Source organism: Lutjanus erythropterus, chromosome 5 (assembly GCF_056507025.1).
Source record: "Lutjanus erythropterus isolate fLutEry1 chromosome 5, fLutEry1.hap2, whole genome shotgun sequence".
NCBI classification, from domain to species: Eukaryota; Metazoa; Chordata; class Actinopteri; order Lutjaniformes; family Lutjanidae; genus Lutjanus; species Lutjanus erythropterus.
Window position 1 is genome coordinate 42,126,479 of NC_139321.1, and position 24,688 is coordinate 42,151,166.

Below are 24,688 nucleotides of genomic sequence, written 5' to 3' on the forward strand. Positions count from 1 at the left end.
CACATCAGCACAGGGGTGAGTAGATATTGAGTGAAATTTCATTTTTGGGTGAACTAATGCTTTGAGTCAAAGGAAGCTTGAACTGCAATTCTGTGTGTCTTACACAGTCCACTGGATTCCTCTCCTGATAACCACTAGCTGATTACATTAATGCACACTTTGCAACTTGATCTGATGCCTTGATTTAAAATCAAATTGAGCATGATACTTAAAATCAAATTCAGTAACTAGGGGTGATCTAATCTTCTCTGCCAAAAACATTAACCTTCTGAAAAGCCACAACTTCTCTGACAGATTAAACACCTCACCTCCTGATGTGCAAATGTTCCAAAACAAGTCCCAAGTTGTATTTTGCAGCACCATTGCTGCATCCCGGGCTTAACACCACCCAAGAAGTTTGTGATTAGTTTAAAGAAATGCAAACAAGGCTGGACATTTTTTACCCACATAGCAGAATGTGTATGCCTGGAGCCAGACCTTAATCCAGCACTGAGTGCTGTGGAGAGAGGTCTGGCTATGTGAGACTATTAGATACAATACTCATTTTATTACCATAATACTTTCATACTTTGTTGAACTGCTGATCCAGTTAACCCAGACAGCTTTTGTTGTGAGCTATCAGCTGTGGTGGTAACAGCCTCTTAGTGATGCACAGACAACAACCATGGACATGGCAATTAATCCACAGATCAGGCCTGCCAGGTCATATAAATTAACATTCTGATCAATAAGGGCTGGGTCTTGGGTGGGGAAGAATTTGCCTCTGCTAAGAGAGAGAGGCTGTGTGTGGACTTACACACAACAGCAACAGAATTTCTTAGATTATTTAACTGTGTCCTGTGGAGAGTTTTCTCTATCTTGTCAAGTTTATAGTCACATTTTTAGAGTTTTGCTGCATGAATAACAAACTGCATGAATGGCAACAAAACTGAAAGCAGCTTCTCTAATCATTAAAGTAAACTGTCAAAGAAAACACTCAGACATCAATACAATGCACAATAAAAAAAAATCACCTGGAAAGCTCACATTGTTGCACATCATTGCTGTAGCCTACAGAGATGGGTAGAGCTATGGCTGTGGTTCTCTAAATTAGAGAAAATACTACATTCCAGTGGGTGGCGGGTAGATGATTTATTTATTACTGTGATGAGTTAGTGAGTAATGCATTACTGTCCAACACTAGTCATAATAGATGTTATTATAAATACCAGATTTACTAATGGCAGCCCAGCTTGTAGCTTATCTGGCTCCAGAGTTTGAAACAGATGGATGGATTGACCGACCAACAGGCTGACCAACCTACCAAACCACCAACTGACTGACATCACTGTCCTCAGGCAGTATCACCAACAGGTCAACAAGTTCAGTGTCAGATTAAACACTCCCATTCTAACAGCAGGGACAGTACAGTTGTGACAGCACATGTTCATGTACGTTAGACAGATGCTCCTGCTCTCAGTCACTGTGACAGTGTATTTTTACAGATACATGAACTGCAGTACACACAGACCAACAGCACTAATAAATGTTTTTTGGCATCAGTTCAGCTCTTCCCACACAGAACATGGCAGCACACTCCTCAGCATCTGTTGATGATAAAACCTTGGCACAGTCCACTGATAGATCCATATGTCAGATCTGACTTTACAGAGTTGGCTCTTTGCTGTCAGTTCTCAAACTGACACCACTGACCTAATGTTTCTGACAGTTGAGACAGGATTAACCTGTAACTGAATACATTTTTGTTAATATATTTTTGTTTTCAGAAAAAAGAGAGAGAAAAAAAGAGAAATAAATACTTTATTATTTATTATTATGGATCACAGTTTATATATTATTCATTTTGGTGTAAATTAGGCTGTTAAAGTGCTGATCAAGTGTATTTAATGCACTGTATATGAGTGGGCTTTAGTTTATTTATGTTTGGTTAATATATATTTATGTGAGGCTGTGTGTGTGTTTGAATCCAACTGTTATTTTCATTGGATTTTATACGAGAAGGCTGTCTTTATATGCTTAAATTTGCATGAGGCCAAAATGTGTTCTCTGTTTGTGTGCAGTACGATATGGGGGGTAATGTATTTCAGTGTTTTTCATTTGTTGCTGATTTAAATCTCTGAAGGATCACACATGCACATGTGTGAGGGAATTTTCCAAATTTAGGTATGATACACTGAATCCAGCTAAGGCCTTGAGGTCATTGGAAAGCCTGCACTAACTCTTAACAGACACACTGTCTCTCTTCTAGACAGTAGAAGCAGCTGTCTGTTCCTTTAGGGGAAAGAGGTAGTCTCTGAGAGTTTTGCTATGATGGCTAAGGTCAGAGATGTGTTTGCCATGTCTCTCTCAACAGAGCAGATGTTACTGCAATCATGGACTGGGTATCACTGACCCCGAGGAATGGGAGGAAAGAGTGCTTAGCCAAGGTCTCAGACCTTATACAATCATACTTGCTTTGTTTTGGATTTTCAGACCAATAGACTAAAGGCTAAAACACACCACCACTGGATGCTGCACATCAAAACAGCCGCCTCCAGTATTTTCTATGGGCAGGCCCAAACCCAGCGGTGGCAGGTACACGTCACTGTGCTGCCCCGTGGGACTTCACACCACTGCTCTATTCCCAGTGTTGCTGTGCCTAAAAAAAAAAAAAAAAAAAACACCCTTACACCCCAAGAAACAGTTTAGTGTGTCAATACAATAATGACTGGACAATAAACGTTATTTACTTGTGTGTTTGTTGTTTTTTTTCACTGTAGCTGTAACTGTTCCTCCTGTGTTCTAATTCTTCTCTCTGCTTGCAGCTTCCTGCTGCCTGTCTCTTCTCTCCCTCTGCTCTCCTCTCCCGGAGGAGAGTGATGCGCTGGGCTTCCCATTTCTGTACATGATGGCACATGACACACATCACATGATGCGCTGTGCTGGTGGTGTGTTTTAGTCTTAATTCTATGTGCTGTAGATGTGTTGGGTCTGACCATATTTTGGCATAGAATGTTTATGGCATTATCTGTGAAGGCTTAAAGACTATCCCTGGAGGACCAAAACTCCAGAACTGAAGGGAACATCAGGACAAAGCATGTTCTGATTATTCTTTCATTGTCTTTGGCCAAGTTTCAATGAACCAGTTTCAACATAAGACACATTTAACTCCTGTGCACTTTCTTATTTTGAAGCACAGGCTGCAGATTAATAATAATCTACAACACAATGTGCTTCACAGGAGCAAAATGGGTTTTGGTGCTCCTGTAACATCTGTGCATCTCTACTGAACATACAAAACTGACATGTGCTGTGAGCAACATAGTTATGGACACTGACACATTGATGAACTGGTAGTTAGATTGCGTTGTCCTAAGTGGCCGAAAAATCAGTAATTATTGCTTTAAGTTGATCTCCATTATAAATTTGGCCTTTATAAATGCTGACGTTTTGTCAGTAAGCCTGAGTGGAGAGCTGATGAAGTGAGGCTTGATGTTTTAACCAGGCGGGTTGACAGGACCAAACTCTGACAAGACATAAATGTTCAATGACTCTTCTGTTGGCAAGATGGGGAGGTAAACACCAGCTGCTGCTGTGTGTGTGTGTGTGTGTGTGTGTGTGTGTGTGTCTGTGTGTGTGCGTGTGTGTGTGTGTAATCTGATGTGTTGTTAGCATGATTTTATATTTGGAGCAGAGTATAAATGTGTGTTTTTTACTGTCTTTGTGTGCATGTAATAGCAGTATAAATAGTTGATTCATGTGTCTCCTCTGAAGTTTGACAGAGGAGCTGATGGCAGACTTTGTCCCCAGTCACACAGATGCAACAACAACATTGGTCTTTAAAACCCAGAGGAACATAGCAAATATGCAGATATGTAAGCTTTATTTATATAGCACTTACATTTACACTAACATGTCAAAACAAGTGTTTACTGTCAAATTATAGCTCCTTCATCCTGATGCTGACAAGTTCTTTCATAAAATACCCAGCACATTTTAAGATTGTACTGATAACTTGATGGTTGAGTTTGTCCCCAAACACTTACAAACATTGGTTTTAAAATCATCGGACTTTGCAGGCATATGTATTCTGTGTTTACAGGAAACTCTGATCAGTTTTTGATGCTAATACTCACAAGCTGCCTCATAAAATACACTCTTTCTCTTTCACTTTCTTATGGTCTGATGTGGTGTGCTAAAGATGTGTGACTTGAAGCAGCATGTTAAGTAAATTACAAATGCTTAGTTTGTGTCTCTGAGACCACTGATCCTCAGTGATTATGCTGACAACAAGAGGAAATCCTAGGACTTTGACAAAAGCTGGACAACCACAGCTATGACAGTCCGTTAAGTCAGCTCTTCGTTGCCTTGTAACAGTTTTATCTGATCTTTTGTCACAGCAGTTCAATATAATTTGGTGTAGATGCACTCAGATGAACTTGTGGCACATTTTGAGGCTTTAATTAAGAATACATGGCTGACTGTCCACAGTCTCTTAAAAAAGAGCTCAGAACAAACTAGTGAAAATGTTCCAGAGTACAAAAATATATCAGAGGATTATGGTTTTAGATGGATAGGGGATGGTGGATGGTAGTTTGAGGATCAGTTACTCATTATCTCTTAAACTTAGATCTTTCAAACTTTGATACATGGTACCCATATTTATCTACCACAACTAAAACTCACTTCAGAGCTGGGTGATATGTTAAAATTTTCCAAACACGACAATATCTTCGTCCCCCTCCCACCTCCTCCTGTCCTCTCCAGTCTCAGCTGGGAGATATGCGCAAGCGGCAAATTCACTATGTTACACATGCTGAGTATGTTCACTACATCCAATAGACAAAATAAACTCACAAAGTGAAGAACTTCAAGAAATGACATGTTCTCACACTTTTTCCATTTTAAAAGGAGAAATACAACCATTCACCTTCTGAATTCAAGTTTCTCTCTTTTACTGAACTAAGACGACCTTAATTGGCTCATTAACTCCTCAGAAAACACACTTAATTCAAACTCAACAGAAATACATGTAAAACTTACCAAAACCATTGTTGTTAGTCTGTCCACACTTCCAACAATCACCAACTCTAGTTTGGTCAGAATAAATTCAATATTCACCGTGTGAAAACAGTGTACAGAGTCTGACTCTGCAGGCTGTTTTCCTCTCACTCATCGTCCAACTCAGCTCACTCATTGTCAGCTGAGTGGGTTTGTACCAGACAATTGCACAAGTCCCTCCAATCCGAGTCCCAAGCAAGTATCAAGTTATTCGGTCCAAGTCTCAAGCAAGTCCCAAGTTTTTTTGTCATGGGCAAGTCAAGTCAAGTCAAGTCACAAGGTTATGTTGAGTCAAGTCAAGTCAAGTCACAAGGTTGTCGAGTCAAGTCAAGTCAAGTCACAAGGTTGTCGAGTCAAGTCAAGTCAAGTCAAGTCACAAGGTTATGTTGAGTCAAGTTGAGTCAAGTCACAAGGTTGTCGAGTCAAGTCTAGTCAAGTCACAAGGTTGTCGAGTCAAGTCAAGTCAAGTCTCTCACTATTGTTCCTCATCCAAAAAAGAGCATGCAGTCTAGTCTGCATGGATTAAAGCATAAAGCTGTTAATTTGATCTATTCTTACATTACATGTTTGATCATTTAGACCAAGGTAGATGGAGAAAGGTTACATTCCAATAAAGATGATAATTATTTAAAATATTTAAAAACAGGCCTATTTGTGGAAAAAAATCTAATATTTGAGTTATCATAATAGCTTTCCCCCGCCATGTTGTCTTTTTTTTGTTCAGTATGCTCTATGTGCGGTCAGTAGAAGTCCGATGCACAGAGAAGAAAATAAAAGAGAAGAAGAGAAGAAGAAAATAGAGGCTTTAGAGATTTATTAAATATTTTTAAAAAGGTGATGACCATAAAGCTGAGACCTTTACTGTCTATGGTTGGAGAGAAGGAGAGCAGAGCGCTGTGGTCAGGTGAAGGAGGGGCTCGTTGCACCGTGGCGAAGCGGGCGCGCGCGGGGGGAGGAGAGAGAGGACAGAGCAGCAGTCAGGTGAAAGAGTGATGTGGGAGGGGCTCGTTTGTCGTTTCCCCATTGCGGAGTGGGGGTTGGGGGCGGCAGTCATCTTGTCTCAAGGCGACTCGAGTCGACTCGAGTCCGAGTCCCTATGACTCGAGTCCAATTGTCTGGTGTGTACTGCACCACTGGATGAGAGCGCGGTGCAGAGCAGAGGCTGTCACTCTGTAGATTATTACATTAGGGAAATAAAATGACAAATATCCCCCTAAAAATCAGCAAATAATAATTTTCCTGGTTTCCCTGTGGTGGTATGGTGGTATGGTGGTGCAATGTTTTGACTTTTGAAAACTAGAACCAATCAAAATGTGGGACATTATCTCAGTGTATCCCACACATTGAGATAATGTCCCACATTGAGACAAGGTGAGACAAGAGATAAAAATGCTATGTAGTCCTATACAAAGTGAGACACCTCGTCACCCTACCCACTAGTAAGAGCTTGAGATCTGTGCATGAACCCAATGGGACCTGATGGGTTTTGGTCAGGTCAGGCCGTATTACTCACAAATTTCATGGGCTTATGTTGGGTTTGGGCTGTATTGTCATTGTTATTATTATTAATGTTATTATTATTATTATTATTATCAGTATTATTATTATCAGTAGTAGTAGTAGTAGTAGTATTAAGCAGTTTTTTTTCTCCCCAACTTTGTCATTGCCAATTTAATTTCCCCATGTAATGTCCCTGTCCGTATCAACTCCTACTGTTTGGTGCAGAGGGAAGCTTGTTAAGAAAAATGTCATTTTTTCAGGCTCAACCTTACAGGCCTGATTAAAGTTCTAGTGTGAGTTGTTATACTAGCTGGGACGTACACAATATAGTTTATGAAAGAACTTTAGTGAAGAACAAAGAATAAACAAGTCAGAATAATGTGAATAGTTAAAGGGAGTGATATGTAGTAATGGTGCATGCAAAACTGAGTACTGCAGTCCAAATGGTGAGTTGAAACCATGGACTGTTTATTAAGTTTAAAACATATTTAATATATGATCTATGATTGAAGCAAGTTGATTCCCTTTGCCCCCTCCTGCAGTGCAGGACGTTCATTTTCATAATTAACATGAAACAGGCAAACAAACACAGTTATTCCAGCTAGAAACAAAGTATTTCTACTCACCATTTCCTTGATCTCTAATGACCATTTTTTGATTTATTGCAGTAAATATGTAACAGATTTCTCCTTTACTGTGACAGAAACACTGAAGGTTCATTAACTGTTACAGCTGTGCAAATGGCTGCCTCTGGGATGCAGACATGTGAAAAGTCACACAGTGTTCCATGCACACACACACATGCAGAAATTCTCATTATTTTACTGAATTGTTGCAACTGTCTCCACCACAAACAGCCATGACATAGCAAACTGTTTTTAGCATGTGGCTTTAAGGCAGCATTGATGCAAACATCATCATTGAAATTAAACTAAAGAAACTGCTGCTTTAAGTCAAGTAAGTCAAATTAATGTATATGAATGCAAGACAAAAATGTTTTTTAAAAAAAATAATTACTGTATTACCTGAAAATGCAAATCCTCAAAAAAGACGTGAGAGTGTATCATATTAATGACATCATGGCAGCACTTTTCTAACTGGTCAAACTGACAATGTTACATGTAACCAGTTGTTACAACACTCCCCAGTCTCCCCTTCTTGTCATGAAGTGTTGTGGTATTTTACTTAAATTAACAGACCCATAAAAGTTCAAGTAAAAGTTAAAGGACAATATTTATCTCTGAGATATAAATCTCAGAAATATGGTAGAAATATAAACTGGCACAATTTTATTTCATACTTTCAACCACTGCAATGACCTGCAGATGAATGATAAATGCAGTCTAAGGAGAGAATATCTTGTACAGTTGAACTGTGTTGCACACAGAGCAGCTCTTGGCTCTGCTTGAATCTTGACCCGGTTAGTTCTTCATGCTATCTGGAGTTGCTCCGATGCCTCCGGCCTTCTGCTTGCAGTCTGTGTAATCTAATGTGCAATCATCTTGTGGGTGGTGTGGACAATAGAGTGCCAATGTGAATGTTCTCCCACCAGATAAAGGGCAGGAAAACCTCTTTTGTCAGTGGAGCAGGATCTTATTTGGCCAGACAAGCAAACCAATTGGTTAGCCAACAAGAAATAATAAACATCGAACGCAGAGATATGACAGTCAAAAAGTTTCATTCCAGAGAGGAACGTTTCCATTGGGGGGGGGGGGGTAATGTTATCATGTGTTTGCAGTGGACTCTTTGTAAAACATGTTGAACTGTGTTAGTGTTTTGGTCAGGGTCCTCAAATTGGAAAATAAATGGAAAATAAATCATGTCCTTCCAAAAAAAAGTTTCAAAATTAATACCAACACTGGAACCACATTTTTTTTTTTTTGTGAAAATGTATTCTTTTAGAATTTATATATATGAAAGATATGTCATTCATGAAATGTTTTGGTCTGCTTTCATTTTTTTTTTTATTTCTAAACCTGCTCTGTGCCAGAAACAGCCCTGTCCCAGGCAGGAATTCACAATTTCAAACAACTTAAAAGTGTATTAAAAGCCCCCTAAATCTAAACATAATAATACTGATGACATACTGTAGGAAAATGTGCCATTATAATCATCTTTGTTTTAAAATCATTTTTTAATGAAAATGTTGGACATTTAAAGTTGTGTCCCAGATTTCCATCAACTCCATTAGATTTTTAGTTATGTTTATTAAAACGGCAGGCAGGAATCCTTCTCAAGCACAGGTAAACTTAATATTTTTAGACAGATCAATTAAATAATATTGCTTGCAGACGTGTCTCAACCATAACATGTCAACTCTGTAGTCCTTGTAAATAAGAATTATAGTTACAAAATGTGTACATTGATTAGCATTAAGAGAACTTTAAAATCAGAATGACTGCTCACTGTGAAATGAAAAAAAAAAAACATTTTGTCAAGTCTGTAAGACCTCAACTCAATCAGATTTTCCATCTGACAGAGTTGGCGTCTACATTTAATAAACAAAATCATGACTTGGAGGCTGGACATTACAAAGTACAAGAGTCTGATTTATATATATATATATATATATATATATATATATATATATTTTTTTTTTTTTTTTTTTTTTTTTTTTCAGATTAACTGAAGAGTTTTGTCCCCATTCTCAAGAAAATGTTGATTTTGGACTTGCAGAATTTATAGATCCTACACCTCTCTTCCAAACACACCTGAACTCTCAGCATAGTCCAGTTAACCTATGTGCAGGTACAGCACAAACTACAGTATGTGCAGTCACACACACACACACACACACACACACACACACACACACACACACACACACACACTCACACACACACACACACACACATTCCTCACAGTCCTCATTCCAGTCATGTAAGCAATTAGTTGAGGAAGGGTGCATTGCAGGCACCAGTCATCCAGAAATAATCAAACCTCTGATCTACTGAGAGCCAGCAATACACTAATGTTACCCCTAACACACACACACACAAAAAAAAGCACCTTTGGCCCTTTTACCTTGAAACTTACTCTACATGTGTTTTTTGGTACAGCATCTTCTCGAGGAAGACTGCTGCTTGCTTAATGGTTTAGCTCCCATACTCCATTTCTGGAGAGTGTGTATGATAGTATGCAAATGCTCACAGACTGAAGTTGTGCTCGTGCATGGTGTTGTGTTTATTTTCCCAGAGGCCTGCCTGCCCGCCTGCCTGCGTACTTCACCCTCATGCCTCAGTGCTTGTGTCCAGGCTAAAGCCTTGTCTTAATATTCTGAGACAAACAGAGCAGGAGGTTCAGTGTTTTCAGCCTCAGTGCTGCTCAGCTCAACACTGCAGGTCAGCTCAGTACGCCTACAACCATCTGAGAATTCACTCTCAAGAAAATATCCACATAAACAGTTCTTTGGGCTGTTACCTGAGCCGCTGCGAAGAGAAAAGGTTTGAGAATGCAGATTCATGAGTGACGGGGAGAAGCTGTAATTTGGAAAAATATCTAATAACAATCTGAAGGAGTTTAACTTTCAAAATTATCACAGAGGACAGCTGCCATTATGTGTTATTTGCTCATCTACTTTACTATCTACTATATAATTAAGATGTTGTGCAAAGCTAAAACATTTACAAAAAAAAATATGCCACTGAAATAAGAGTACTGTCTAGACCTGGACTATAAGTGCCCCAACATAACTTCTGTTAATAAAGAATGAGATGAAGAAATAATATTTAAAATATTTTGTTCCAAACTTGATGATGTTTTATGTTTAAAACAACACTTTATGCTCATTCATAACTATGTTTTTATTAGTGTATAATGAAAAGTAAGTATGGTAGTGTTTTTGTTACCTTACAATGAGCCTTTTATATCTATATGTGATGTGGGTCCTCTGAGACTCCTTAAAACCTTGATATTTCCCTGGATGGGTGTGCGAGACACAAAATAATACTTGATTGACTGATTGGCAAAGTGTGGGCTAGTTTTATTGCTAAAGCTTGAAAAATTAGACTGAATAATACACATACAAAATCAGATAAGGCAATATTTGTAAGCCTTGTATACTCATTCTGGCAAGATACTACACTGATATCACAATACAGACTCCACTCCTTCCTCTATTGCTTGTTGTTGGATATAATTTAGACCTTTTTCATCAGTGTATTTAAGCACAATTTGATTCAGGGGCATAGGGGTTTAAACTCTACTTCAGTTTATCCACCTCTTTGAAATGAGGCTGAGAGATTATCAAATCAACCACACTGATCAATGAGAGGGAAAAAAGAGGCTGGTAAACTACAGTTTTCTGTAGTTACCACTACACCCTTGATTTAGTTATAATATCCAGTATAACTTTATGATGGTCAATTTATGAATTTATCTACAGTCAGGTAAAAGTCCTTTGAAAATCGACTGGGAAGTCTAGTCATGGTTGCAGCCATACCAGCAAAATACAGGGAACAAAAAAAAAAATCGAAAAAAAATCATTATAATAATCATCATCTTCATTTGAAGGTACAATCAGGCGTGAGATCTCTTCTAGGTTTAATCTTGGATTTAAAAGGATAGTTCACCCAAAAATGAAAATTCAGTCATTATGCTGATACATGCTACCCTCATGCTGACTGAAGGTCAGGTTTAGTGTTTTCAGTCCACAAAAGACTGCTGGAGTTTCACAGGAAAACAGCATTGCAGAATCAAACAGAATAAAAACATAAAATCCCTTCATACTGCTCATGTGCTGTAATCCAAGTCTCCTAAAGCCCCAGCATGACAAGTTGACTAAAAATGTTATTTACACCATGTTTTTAGCCTGAATCTTCACTATGAATCCTTCACTTGGAGCCATGTTCACATGCACACTGTATGAACTTGGTGTGTGTGGTGTGACAGTGTGCTAACAGCATGTCGGGACTTTAGGAGACTTGGATTACACCAGACAAACAGTATGGAGGCATTTTATGTTTTTTTCCAGTTTTCCAGTTTTTTTATGTTTGAAAACTGGTCACCATTCCCTTCCACTATTTGGGAGATTCTGCAGCACTGTTTTCCTGTGAAACTCCAGCAGTGTTCTGTGGACTAACAAAAGTAGAGTAGATAACAACTGAATTTTCATTTTTGGGTGAACTATCCCTTTAAGGCAAAAATTACATTTCTAATCAACTGTTTAAGTTACTGTCATGTTTGTTTAGCCACCAAGTGACAAGACAATCCAAGCAAGCTGACAAGAACATGCTTTAGGCACACAACACTCTGATGCAGGACATACAAGGCACTGCCCAGGGACAAAAAAGAAGCTTTTCAGGAGTCGCTATCCTCTTCCACAGAGACCTCCATGTTGCACCGCCATGTTTCTACAGTAGCCCAAAAATGACAAACCAAACACTGACTCTAGATAGGGCCTTCCGCATTTTTCCCAAGTTTCATGGCAATTGTGTGCCAAACAGGTTGTAATCTGAAACTTTACCACTGGACTACTAATCTATTAACAGCTATGAATTAAAGTTAATGTTCTTGTAAAGACCACAGGTGTGGAGCATACAGAAAGCAGAAAGCTGAACAGGAAAGAAATCAGTCAGAGATAAAAGATATGTTTATGTGTACTAAGAACTGAATAGAGTGCCACCAGTCCTCATATAAAACATGTCTTTCCTTTGTGCCAACCATGTTAGCTGTGTAGCTTCCTTGTTATCAGTCAGAGGTCCATTTTCGATTAAACTGTTTTCTCACTGAGATAGCACAGGTCCATCACCTATGCTGCACAAGAATTGCTCAGTCAAGGACTTGAGCCTGATTGAGCCCCATGGGCTCATGGGCTTAAAAGCTCTTATCGAGGAAGAGAATGAAAAGGAGGTAAAAAACAAAATACCTGGCTGAATCAAAGCGTCCATCTCAGTACCTCTGCACTCTGATTCAGTGCCCTGGTACAAACCCAGAGAGGGTTATGATGGACACCCTCCCTCCCCCGTTCTCTGTCTCTGAAACTAAGCTTGAAATTACAGATGGTATCATTGTGGTAAAAAAGGGAAGGAAGTTTTTGTTTGCAGTGAGTGACACTTTGCAAAGTGAGCTCTGCTCTGCCATCTAATCCCTCACAGCTCAGTGGGGGTGCTGGCTGCCATTAGATCCTAGCAAAGGATGTTGGGAAGAGAGGGAACAGTGTGTCTAATATGCTGATTAGCAGAAGAGCTGCTGTTGTTATATGCTACTCAGGTTTAGAGGAGTTGTCCTCTCAGCTCTGTGTTAGAGACTGGACTCCTCCAAATTCTTACCTGGATTTGTTCTATGTTTTAAGCACACTGCTGGGCAAAACATGTCATATTCATTTTGATGGTCCAGAAGGAGTTGACTAAACTCAAAAATTCTTTCACATCTTTTCTCTTTTCATGCTTGTGTTACTTTTAAGCTGAACTAGAGTTTTATAAAGACAGCCTGATCTTGTTTGCCCTGAATCTCCAGAGCTGTGCATGGACTAAATGGTGTTGCTTATATAAACGTGAGTTTTTCAAATCATAAAAATGCATACAATTTCCAAGATAATACACGTAACTGTCTTAGATGCAAAACTGAAGAAGGAACATTCATGCATATGGTTTGGCACAGTCATCTGCTGAAAACTCTGAAATTCAGTTTATTCAGTCCTGAAAATAGATTTTCAATAAGAGCATAAAAAACTGCAGAATATTAAATATTGTAACACACTTTGCAAAGAAGTGTATACTTTTATTTGGGAAAAACATTTCCCCTCCTACTTTACAGCTGTTCCTGGACCAGTTATCACAATTCCTACCATTAGAGAGGCTGACCTCTGAAAAACAAATAATCAGGGAAAAATCTTCAAGAATTTTGTGATCCCTAGGGTTTTTTATACTTTTCATGACTTTTTGAACCTGGACTTTTAGGGCCTATCATGTACACATCATAAATAATGGACTGTTAAGCTATTGTTGCCATTAATTTTGTCACTGTTTTGTTCTTTTTTTGTTTGTTTGTTTGTTTGTGATTTGTTTTTTGTTTAGTGCAGTTCTAAGAATTCTCAGTATTTTTTTGTTGTTGTTTTTACTTTCCTTTATGTGCTCTTTTGCTTTCTTGTCTGTTTGTTTTGTTTACTTGGGTGTATGGGGGTGGGGGGAGAGGATGAGAGACAAACTCGATCTTCTCTATTATGTTTACATATTGGTGCTGGTTTATGGCACACTTGGAAATAAAAAAGATGCTAAAAGGGGAAGAAAATGAAGAGACACAGGTGTGCTCATAATGCAGAAATTGAGGAAACTAGTGTTGCAACAGCTCACAATTGTCTCTTGTTCTGTACAGATCGCACCCCCACACCGTTCAGCACACATGTGCTCCATGAACTACATGCAGCTCATCTCTGTGAGGCAGCAGAGTCTAAAAAAAAGGAAGACAAACTAAAAGAAAGAGTAGGCTGACAGTGGCTTCTCTCATACACTTAGGTTCCAGAAATCACCACCCACCACTGAAGTGACTGATCATAAGATCATAAGATTGGGATATTTATCGAAACTTTAGCGATACCTGCTGTCTTAACTTCTACACACGCACAGCTCCTCTCAGCTCAGCGGAGCAGCTCTGTCTCTCCCTGTCTGTGACACAGTGTGTCTGTATTGATTGGCTATTACTCGTGACTTCTAACCACAGAGTGTAGTAACATTTGTAGTAGTGCATTTTTAAAACAATTTAACCCTAATCCTACCGTTTTTTTCTTTTTTGCTGATCCAAAAAAAGATCAGATTACCATCTTGTAATCATGACACAATTCGAACCATGAATTTTGTGATATGTTGCAGCCCTACAAGTCACATGGGAAAACCTGTGACAATACAACTGAGCTGTAATTCTTGTCACTATTAGCAAACTGACATTGCAAGATGATATTCTATTTAATATTTACTGTATAAGAGATATGAATTAATTTTATTCTTTCAAGAGTTATGCAGAAAGTTACAGATTTCAACTTTAAATGTAGTATGAGTAAACTTGTCAGCTGCTGTGGGGGTTTGATGCTGTTCGCTTTTGCTGACAGGCCTGCTTCAATAGCCTTTGTGGAAAGTTTTCAGAAAACTAACAAAACATTGTCCACTTCACACAAGTTAGTCATTAACCTCTCATGCCCATTCCTCTGACCCTAAATGAAATGTTCACGGTGCTCCATCACTGTGGAAGCAACACAGATCTGTGCAGCTACGTTACATTATTCTGTTTGTCCGGTGCAGATTGGGTTTTTTGGCCCCAGCTAAAAGTCTCTCAGTTCTCTCTAATACTTTCTGACATGTTTTCAGACCAGCCTTGTTGAGCAGGAGAGGAGGGAAACTAGCTGGCAAGATTAAATCCTATGAAAGGCCAACTTTCTGATTCCTTCAGTAGACCTAGTGTCAGCAGTGTTACTTCAGCACTGAGCGGCTGTGAACTTTAAGTTGTTTTGAATTTTTTTGAACTCCTGAGTTCCAATCAACATTTTGCCCTTGTGCAGACATTTCATTTTGGATTTTCTGCTTGACAAATTTATTTTACTTTGGAAATGCCAGTGAACGAACTGCCTTTTTCTGTCCTCTTCGCCTCTCTTCTTTTTGCCCTCTCTGCTTTTCTCTTCCCAACCACCACATTAAAAAACATCACTCAGTGTCACTGTAATTGAGGTGAAGTCAACTTTAACTTTCTTACCTGTTATGATTCATTTAACAGCAAAGACTCATGATGCTTTCACTTACCTGTGCACATTTTTGGATCTTTGGGTTGCAACCAAATCTGCCTCAAGGTCAGAGGAGCCTAAATATCAAGGCATTTATGTATAATAAATATTTCTTTTTGGAAAGTCTTAAAAAGTCACCCTGCTCTTGCCACCATGCACATTTTTCTATTTTGTTGCTGAGCTAGGGAGCAAACTTTCCTTGTGGGTGTAAACTTTGAATAATTTCTGCATAATTTTCTTCCTCCTCTCAGTCTAACTCAATGCTGCGTAATCTCTTTTCTATTCAAATTCTGCTCTATTGTATTCATCTCATGTTTATCATCTTTCTTCTTCCCCTCCTTTTCAGTCAGGTGCTTTTTCCCTCAAGTGTCATGTGGCTGAAACAGGCCACTTGTTGTCATGGTAGGTGGTGACCTGGACAGAAACAGTCCCCTGTCACAGAACAGGAGAAAAGAAAGACAGAGAGGTGGGCTTCATGGTTGTGTTTATCAATTATGGTACTTCAGACAGGAAATCATCAAGAGAAGTGGAGAGTGAGAGAGAGGCTGAGTGTGTGATTAGTGGAAGTGGAGACACGGTGAGAGACCAAGAGTGGTCATCAAGAGAGATTAGGTTGGGGGGTTGGCAGCCCACAGGCAATAGAACGGGAAGATTGGACTACATGTGGAGAAACTGGGTGGAAAAAATATGCGGTCACATTTTCTCCAACCACAGCCAACATATACATTTCTCCTGTCGTTCAGGAGGGCAAATTCAGGACTTTGTTTGATGAGAGTGTTAACAGTTTGTACTAAAGGACCAGTATGAAAGATTCAGGTGGATGTACTGGAAGAACTGGAATATAATATTCATAAGTATATTTTCATTAGTGTATAATAATCACCTGGAAATAAGAATATTGTGTTTTTGTCACCTAAAAATGAGCCCTTCACATCTGCAGAGGGAGCAGGTCCAATCTATGAATGCCACCATGTTGTATTAGACCTTGAGATCTGTGACTGAACCCGATGGAACCCAACACGTTTGGGTCGGGTCAGGCCATGTCAGGTTATTATTATTTATCATTATTAATAGTAGTAGTAGTAAGTTTTTTTTTCTTTCCAGTTTTGTTGTTGCCTACTTGAATTAAAGGTTATTACTGCAACCTCACTGCTAGGTGTCACTAAATCCTAACTACTGTTCTTCTAATGCTTGTTCAGTGCCTGCAAACCATTAACCTTGGCCATCAGAAGAGGTGAAAATATGTTTTTGGTACAATTTACATCTATTTCAATTATGATAAGGCATTTACTGTCAAGTAGTTGTACTCTTAACCCCAAGCAGCCTGACTCTTAGTAACATATGACACAGAAAAAAATCCTTTATCCCCCCGAAAGAAATCATCATTTGCCCTGCCCAATATTTTCTGTTATTTATGTACATTGGTTCGGGGCAGATCATATTTTCCAACCCATCTTCATCAGAAAAGCATGTGTGTTAGTGACATGAGCAAGCAGCTTATTCTGACTCATATTTACATTTATTGTCAATTGGTGACCTTTAGCGGCTGTAGTAAGTATAACAGGAGCAGTATAAAGTGCAAAAGAAAGTCTGCATATGGAGGAACAATATTGTGGGAACAAAAAGGCTTAAATGTAAATATAAATGTACAATCATATAATTTCCCTCATGTCACAGTGTTTATCTTCATATCACCATCTTTTCCAGTCACTACTGGTTTAGGTTCCCTCAAGCTTGTCAGAACAAGAAGAACATGCTGCTGCATCAGTTGTGTATCTGAAAGGAGTTTGTTTTAATGAAAATACAAAATGCCTGATAAACTGGCGTTCAGAAAAGGGTGAATAAGAGGACAATATTACATTATGACAAGACTGTAAAAATCCACATTTGTGCTGTGGGTAGTAATTATAATATCACAATTACTGCTGAAATATAATTAGGCTCCATGTTTCTTTATGTCCTGGAGTAAAAAAAGGGGCTGATAAAATCATGAAGAAGCCAGCCAGGTGGATATTTATGACTGTAATCTTTATGCTTAATGAGTTACATAATTGTGCTGGAGAGAAAGAAGAAACTTTCCCTTTTACAGCTCTCTCAGTTTTTATCTAAGGGCTCATAAAAACAGCAGAAACATGCACATCAACATGCAAAAGCAAAAAGTTGAAAAAAGCTGTGTGCCAAAAGTTCCACAAGAACACATTGAATTTAAATCTCATCAAGAATGCTGATTTTCATATATTAACTTCAAAAATTACACATTTCTTTTTGAGTTTAAAGAATTGACTGTTAGGCTCTTGAAACTTTTTCAAAGACCTTAATAAAAAATGCATGATGTTCTGAGTAAAAAATAAGGTCAATATACTTGAAAATGTGAAGGCTATTTCATACACAGAAATGAAAATTTATCTATTTAGTCCTTTTATTTCTATTCACCTTTGAAGAACTGGCTTTCCTCTGTATGTCTAGACATGCTGGACGGTGTGTGGTGTAGATCTACTCAATTAGTTGGGTAAAACTTTATGTCCCAGTCCACCAAGTTAACCTGTTAGTGAACTTTTGTAAAGCTTTTGTAAGGTCTTATGTTGTTCACACTTTGCGATCACACTTTGCACAAAAGAAACAAAGCAGCAACAAGTTCTCTGCTGCATTAAAACACTTATTTGCAGAGGTTCATTCTCAGATTAATGATTTATAAGAGCACAGTCACGTTTCATCCTTAGTACTGATGAATCTTAAGAAATGCATTAACTTAAACTTGCAGCAGTTTATTATATCAGTCACTGCAGTAGGTGAATATATGAAAGATCTGCAATCTGAGATTGGTTTGTGGCTTTTAATCTTAAACAGTGAGTGACTGAAGGTTTTGAATCAATTCCTTGTTAATTCCATGTGTTTTTAGCTTCTTCATCATATAATTTGACAGGACTGATCAGGTGTCCTACTTTATGTGGAACCACAAAGCATTTTTATCCCTTGTCCCACGTCCCACATACTGAGACAATGTCCCACATTCTTATTGGCTCTAGTTTTCAAAAGTCAACCCACTGACTGAGTGTTACCAGTTTTTATAAAGCAGGCCTACCCAAGAAACAAAATAAGCTCTTGGTTGATTGACACCATGGCCACTTTGGACAACAGTGGACACTGTAATCAGTAGAAGTATTTACTTCTACACTTAATCCAGGTCCCAAACTCTTACTCTGATCACCTGAGTTCAAAATGCAGGGAATTTTCTGCCTACTTCAGAGATAAGATTACAGCCATCAGAACAAATTACTCAGAAAAGGCTGGACAATGTAGGACTAAGAATTGCCCAGAAATTTGAATGCACCATGCCCTTTTTTACACAAGTGGACTTGGAAATGATAAAGAATGTTGTCTGTGAGTTAAATCCTCTACCTGTGCTCTAGATCCTGTTATCACCACCTTTTTAGAATAGCTTTTTAAGAGTTTTGCAGAGGAATTTTTAAAATGAGCATGAGCCCTTTATATCTACAGAGGGTGTGGGTCCTCCTCCATGGAGGTCACCACATTGAACCACCACATTTCTACAGTAGCTCAGAATGGATATACAAACACTGACTCTATATATGACCGTGTTCATGTTTCTCAAATGTTTTTCACCTACACTCTTGTAACGAGTGGCATTCAGTTGGTTACAATCTACAACTTCACCACTAGATGCAACTAAATCCTACCTGTTTCTTGAAAAATTCAAACCCAGATGGCAAACAACAAGCAAATGTCTACTGTAATTTATCACCTTTTGAGTGTGACAATCTTTTTTCTCTGCAAATTAGATTCCAGGTTATAAAACACATATTTCAGTGTAATTTGGACTTAACAACGTATGAATCTTCATTGAGAAACTTCCTCTTCAGGTATCAGGGTCTGCTATACAGCACATTCAAAATCTGGCTAAAGGGCACTTCATCAAGAAGACTGTTCACCACATTGCTGCCCAGAATATGTAGAAATGTTTAGTCTGCTTGTAATCCGGGCCTTCTGTCTCTCTCTCCTCTGGCCTCATTAAACAAATCTCCATCCTGTCTGCTGCTCTGCCAGTTGGCCTGGTGGCTCAGTTGTGTACAAACAAAACCACAAATAAATACAGAATGGATGCAGCCACATGTCCTGCTCCAAATTTTCATTTGATCCCAATACAAAAATGAAAAAATACTCTAGATGAACACAGTTTTTGAACAGTTTGCAGTATTTTACTGTACATATTTCTGTATGCTCCATTGCTCATACATACATTAGTGATTCTTGAAGCTTTCATTGTGTTCTTTGTTTCTTTTCCTTAAGTTCTAGCTTTCTTTTTAAAAAAAATTGGGCTTTTTAATGAGACTTTAGTGTAACCTGTTAGCGTTTTTGCAAATTATTATGGGTGGAAATCAGAGCTTTCAGCTTCCAACTGGTTGACTTTACATTGCTTATTATTTATATTAATGTGTAAATATAAAGATACAGAGTGGTTACACATTTTGGTTTCCCCAGACTTAAAAAATGTTCCATTTCTACATAATTTTCTCAGAATTTCATGTTTATTCTAAACTTTCACAAGTTTGTCTGCAATGATGTTAATGACGTAGACCTATATATTTGACTTTTTTTTCATATGGTCACTAATTTCTGTTTTAATGGCTTTTGTGGATGCTTGATGCTCAAGTTGCAGTTTATAGTAACTATCATACCAATATCCAGATCAGAGTTGCTTTATTATTTTAATATTCATATTTCATGACAGAATAAGGACTCAGAAAATTCATATCTTTGTTGCTTCAAACCTCATTTACTTCTGTTGAAGCTGCTGATGAACATGAACAAATGGTAGCACATTAGATATGAAAAAATACTACAGTTTTCCAGAAGAAAGTGCTGCAATTTATATTCAAAAAACAGACTATTTGTTCATGTATTTTTACATGATGCCTCTGCCACAAAGATTATCAAGGATATAATGATAAAACAAATATTGTCACTTTCTTTTGTCAAAAGAATGTCAACTGGCCAAAATGTCAACTTTCAAGGATGTTTACGACACAGCAGAAGTGACTGAACCCACAAAATATAGCCTTTAAACCCTTCAGTTTATATGAAAGTTGATTCAGTTGCTGAGAGTTTTGCATATTTAAGAGTTCCTTTTTTCGCAACACAGCTCCCAAACACCATTTTGTATGTTTTCACATCACGTCACAGATGGCAGCATCATTTATAGCATCATTTGGACTCATTTCAGTGTTGTGAAGCATAAAGCACCTGAGCATGAAAGTGCTGCTTTCAAGCCATGAAGATTAATGCAACAAAGCACCACAAGTGTTTAATCTTCTACTCAATATACTTGAAGCATATGTGTTACAGCTTTACTAAGAGAGAAATCAATCAAAAGTTTTCAGTAATTTCCCTCAGCTGTCCTCACACAAGACTCTCCACCATCTTTGTTTCCACTAAAGATCGTAAGCAGCAACACCATCACACCAACAGAACCACAGTGAGACCAGCTGAGCATTTAACGCCACAATGTGGCAGCAATTTTGGGTTCCGCTCTGGTGAGAATCTGTTTCCTTTTGAAAAGCCCTAAATGTTGGAGGCTGTCGGGAAGGTAAATTTCACGGCCAGTTTGGCAGCAGGAAGTGTCTTTGGTCAGGGTGTTTGTGTAAACAGCTCGTAATGGTTTTAGCTCCACTGTGAGGCCTCTGTGGTTCACACACATACATCTGTATATATGTCTGCACAAAATGTGCAGTCATACACACATGGATTTGTATTGAGTGTATACCACAGACATTCATTCTTCTCATTCAAATGCAGTGAAGCCTTTAGATTGTATACAAATGAGACCCATTAAGGCTGCCAAATGAGTGCACTGACCGTTGTTGAAAAGAGCTGTGTTGGCTGTTGTTGTGCACTAGTGTCACATTTAAATTTGTGTGTGCAGGACCGTTTGTATGAACTAATTACATATTGTACATGTAGCATCCATTTCACTTTGTGCTGCTAAATGGTTCTTTTGTCGGAATAGAAATACATGCTTGAACAAATTAGTGTAACGCACAGCAGAAAATTAAGCTTATTATCATCATGGTCACAGGGTTAATTTCATTCATAGCAGAAAAAAATGTATAAATATGTTTGTCAGCTTCAAATTGGCATCAATTAGATTAACATAAAAATTGTTTCTCCTTCTTGTTAACCATAACCTTTTAATTTAAGTGTTCATCAAACTGCTTTTAACAAGGTCTGTGAATTATCTTGAGTAACCGGGTAGTGATTTTTGAAAAGGGACACTGGTTTTGAATTTATTTTTTTGATACTTTGAGCACCACAAGCTGAGTCCCTAAATAAACTGAAGAAAATACAAATATCTCTACAGCCAGAATTTCCAAAACACTGCAAAAATATGCATTTTTAGTTTTTGTAATTTGGGGGTGAATTGTCCCTTTAAAACCTGACCTTCAATCACCATGAAGGTGAGTAGATAATAACTGAATTTTCATTTTTGGGTGACTTATCCCTTTTAAAGGTACAGTAAACAATTCTGGAGAAAGATAGCTAATTGTTGACTTTCAGGTCATCAAATTACACACAGTTTGGATTGGTGGCTCAAAGTTGATCGTTGTCTCATTAAAATTCTCCCACTGAAACTCAACAATCAGCCATCTCACGGACCTTTGATTGGCCTAAGTCTGGGCTTGACTTTCTAAAACCTGAGAGCAGAGCCAAGAGGAGAAGCAGAAGTCTATTTATCTACTTGAATTAAACTATTATTATTATTATTATTATTATTATTATTATTATTATTATTATTATTAATAATAAATAAATTACTGTATGGCTCTTTTACACAATCACGGCAAAAATAAACTGACTATCTCACCACTAAGTGCTAAGTCTGTTGCTTAAAGCTAACTACAGATACAGATCGGAATCCCAACTCTTGTTTCAAGATCCTGCACTTTGTAGACCTACCATCCACCACAGGTCACCTCCCTGCATCAACTGTGTGCTTCATAAATGCACTTCATAACAGCACTTAAGTCACTCATAGGCACATTAACCCTGAACATAATCCAGCCTCTCATCACAACGTAATTGGAAAAACAATTTTGTAATACATAAATGTATCAGGTAACAAGTGGCTGTGTATACAAGAGGGAGATCACTTACTGTGGGGTCACATGATGATATCCAAGCAAGCTCCCATCCCTTTAATTGCTCAATGCAGCTCTTCTCTGAATTTAAACTTATTTTACTGTTGTACTCAAATATATTACTCTGTCGATATGGTTTAGTCATTTAATGAAGGTAAAACCATAAAATGACATTAATTTGATATGCACTCCTCTGGACTTTGAACAGGTTGTAAAAAAGTCAAATAGATCACAATTCAAGACAGGATCAGTTCAGAAAACATCTGAATTTCTACTCAGCTTATATTTTTCCTTAGAACACATTAAGTGACCATGGATCCGGCCATAGTGTGTGAACCACTGAAGCAGAACATATCAAAAGTCTTTTACAAATTCAGGTTACCATCTCTGCCTCCTCGGTCTGGGTTTTACTGTCTCTCCTTCCAGTGCCACTAATGTCTCATAACAAACTGAACCTGCACTCAGCTTTGACAACTTCTCTCTATCACCCTTCTGTAACCCCAGCTGTGTGATCACTTTTCCAGTAAACAGGGATCAGACAATGTTGAGAAATGACTCACTTTCCATCAGGGGAATGTTATGAGGCTTTAACTAATTGTATTATCCATTTATAAAAGCCTATCAAGTCTAAACTGTCTGGCAGTGAATAGACTACAGCAGGTCTGATACTGATGTTAATGTTGGTCATTATGGACAATAAGCTTATCCTGCTGTTGCCATTCAGTCTGTGTAACAGTGGTAAATGTCTGCTCCAGACTGTGTGGTTTGGCAGATTGTTGGCTTTGTAAGATGGAGATTAAGCAGTTGGAAGTTCTACTTTTCTGCTGTTGCACCATTCCTACATCCCTCAAGACTCATTCAAACTGGAACTACTACATCAACTTGCCACATATTTTTGTTCTGCACATCTGCTGGAGGCTGCCCAGAACAGGAGCAGCAGCAGAGGTGGTGGATAGGTGGTAATGCTCAGAATTTTCACTTTTCTGCCCCTTCAGTTTGACCAAGTCAGTTCAACTCCGTTGAAAAGAAAACATATTTTGAATATAGCCAGAAGATTTACAAGCTAAATATAGTCACATCTTAAGTTAACTAATGATAATTAAACATTGGCCAACTAGCTAATCTTCATCAATCATTACCTAACATTTTGCAAATTTTAGCTAACTCAGTAAATCACTATATCAGGTCCTCCAAAACATTGTCTAACTATCTTTGATTTGTTGTCTTTTTCATAGGGACAGCACATTGTATATCTCAGTGCGCATATCTATCTATAAGTACAGAAAACAGAAAAGGAGAAAGTTTGCTCTGTCAGGTACCAGGTTTGTTCAACTGTTATTACAGCACAGAGCAAAAAGGAGCGAGACTTTAGAAGGATCAAGTGATCTGTGTCAGTATTCATATAAATTATCCCTTTAGATATGTAATTATTACATTATTATTGCATAGTTGGCTGCTTTAAAATAAATAAATAAGTTGTGAAAAATGCTCTGCTGAATTTCCCAGAGTCCAAGATGAAATCATCAGATTGCTTGACTGACCAATAGACCATAATCCAAGGGTATTCATTTTACAACAATATAAACACAGACGTACCCTGTCAGTGTCTGCCACTCATATTATTACACTATACACTATATATGACTCAAACAGAATATTTGCAGTTAACTTGAAGATCCATTCATCACAAAGTGCAAGAGATGCTTTTTCCTTTGAACATGAAGACAGATGTAACTGTTCAGTACTGTGGTTTATCAGTGAAGTGTAAATAAACTGCACTGCAGACTATGTCTCCTCTATGAAACATGTGTATCCTCACTGTGCTGCATTATTAAAAACTATGATCAACTGGTTGTTGCCTCGTAGATACTGTCTCTTCACCTCCTTGCAGTACTCATGTTGACTGTGTAGTTTTTGTGGCTACTATGAAATATAATTGTTTGGAGTCTGCTGTATGTAAATTGTTAACTAGAAGTTACCCTGACCATTCAAATCAATACAAAAATATATTGCTCACCATTTAGTATGACATCATCATATGGACAGACCTTTATCAGCATCCCCAGTTGTGACTGACTTCCAGCACCGCTGGCAGGATGTTTGGCTGACTGCTGCATAATATTGTCCGCACAATGAAACTCTGCAAAAACCCAGTCAAATATTTGATCATGTGGTCAGTTATAGTTCTTTATTCTTTATTTGGATCCCCATAGCTTCCAAAATGTGGTTGATCGCATTCAATCGATCGGTCGATCACACAGTAACAAAGAGACAATAACATTCA

The 24,688-nt window shown here is 38.1% G+C and overlaps 1 protein-coding gene across 1 annotated transcript in view; it reads left to right on the forward strand.

The window, feature by feature from the left end:
- The window catches only part of LOC146327302 (5-hydroxytryptamine receptor 4-like), a 97,061-nt gene that overhangs the window by 66,894 nt on the left and 5,479 nt on the right, over positions 1 to 24,688 (forward strand). The gene's annotated exons all lie outside the window — the stretch shown is intronic.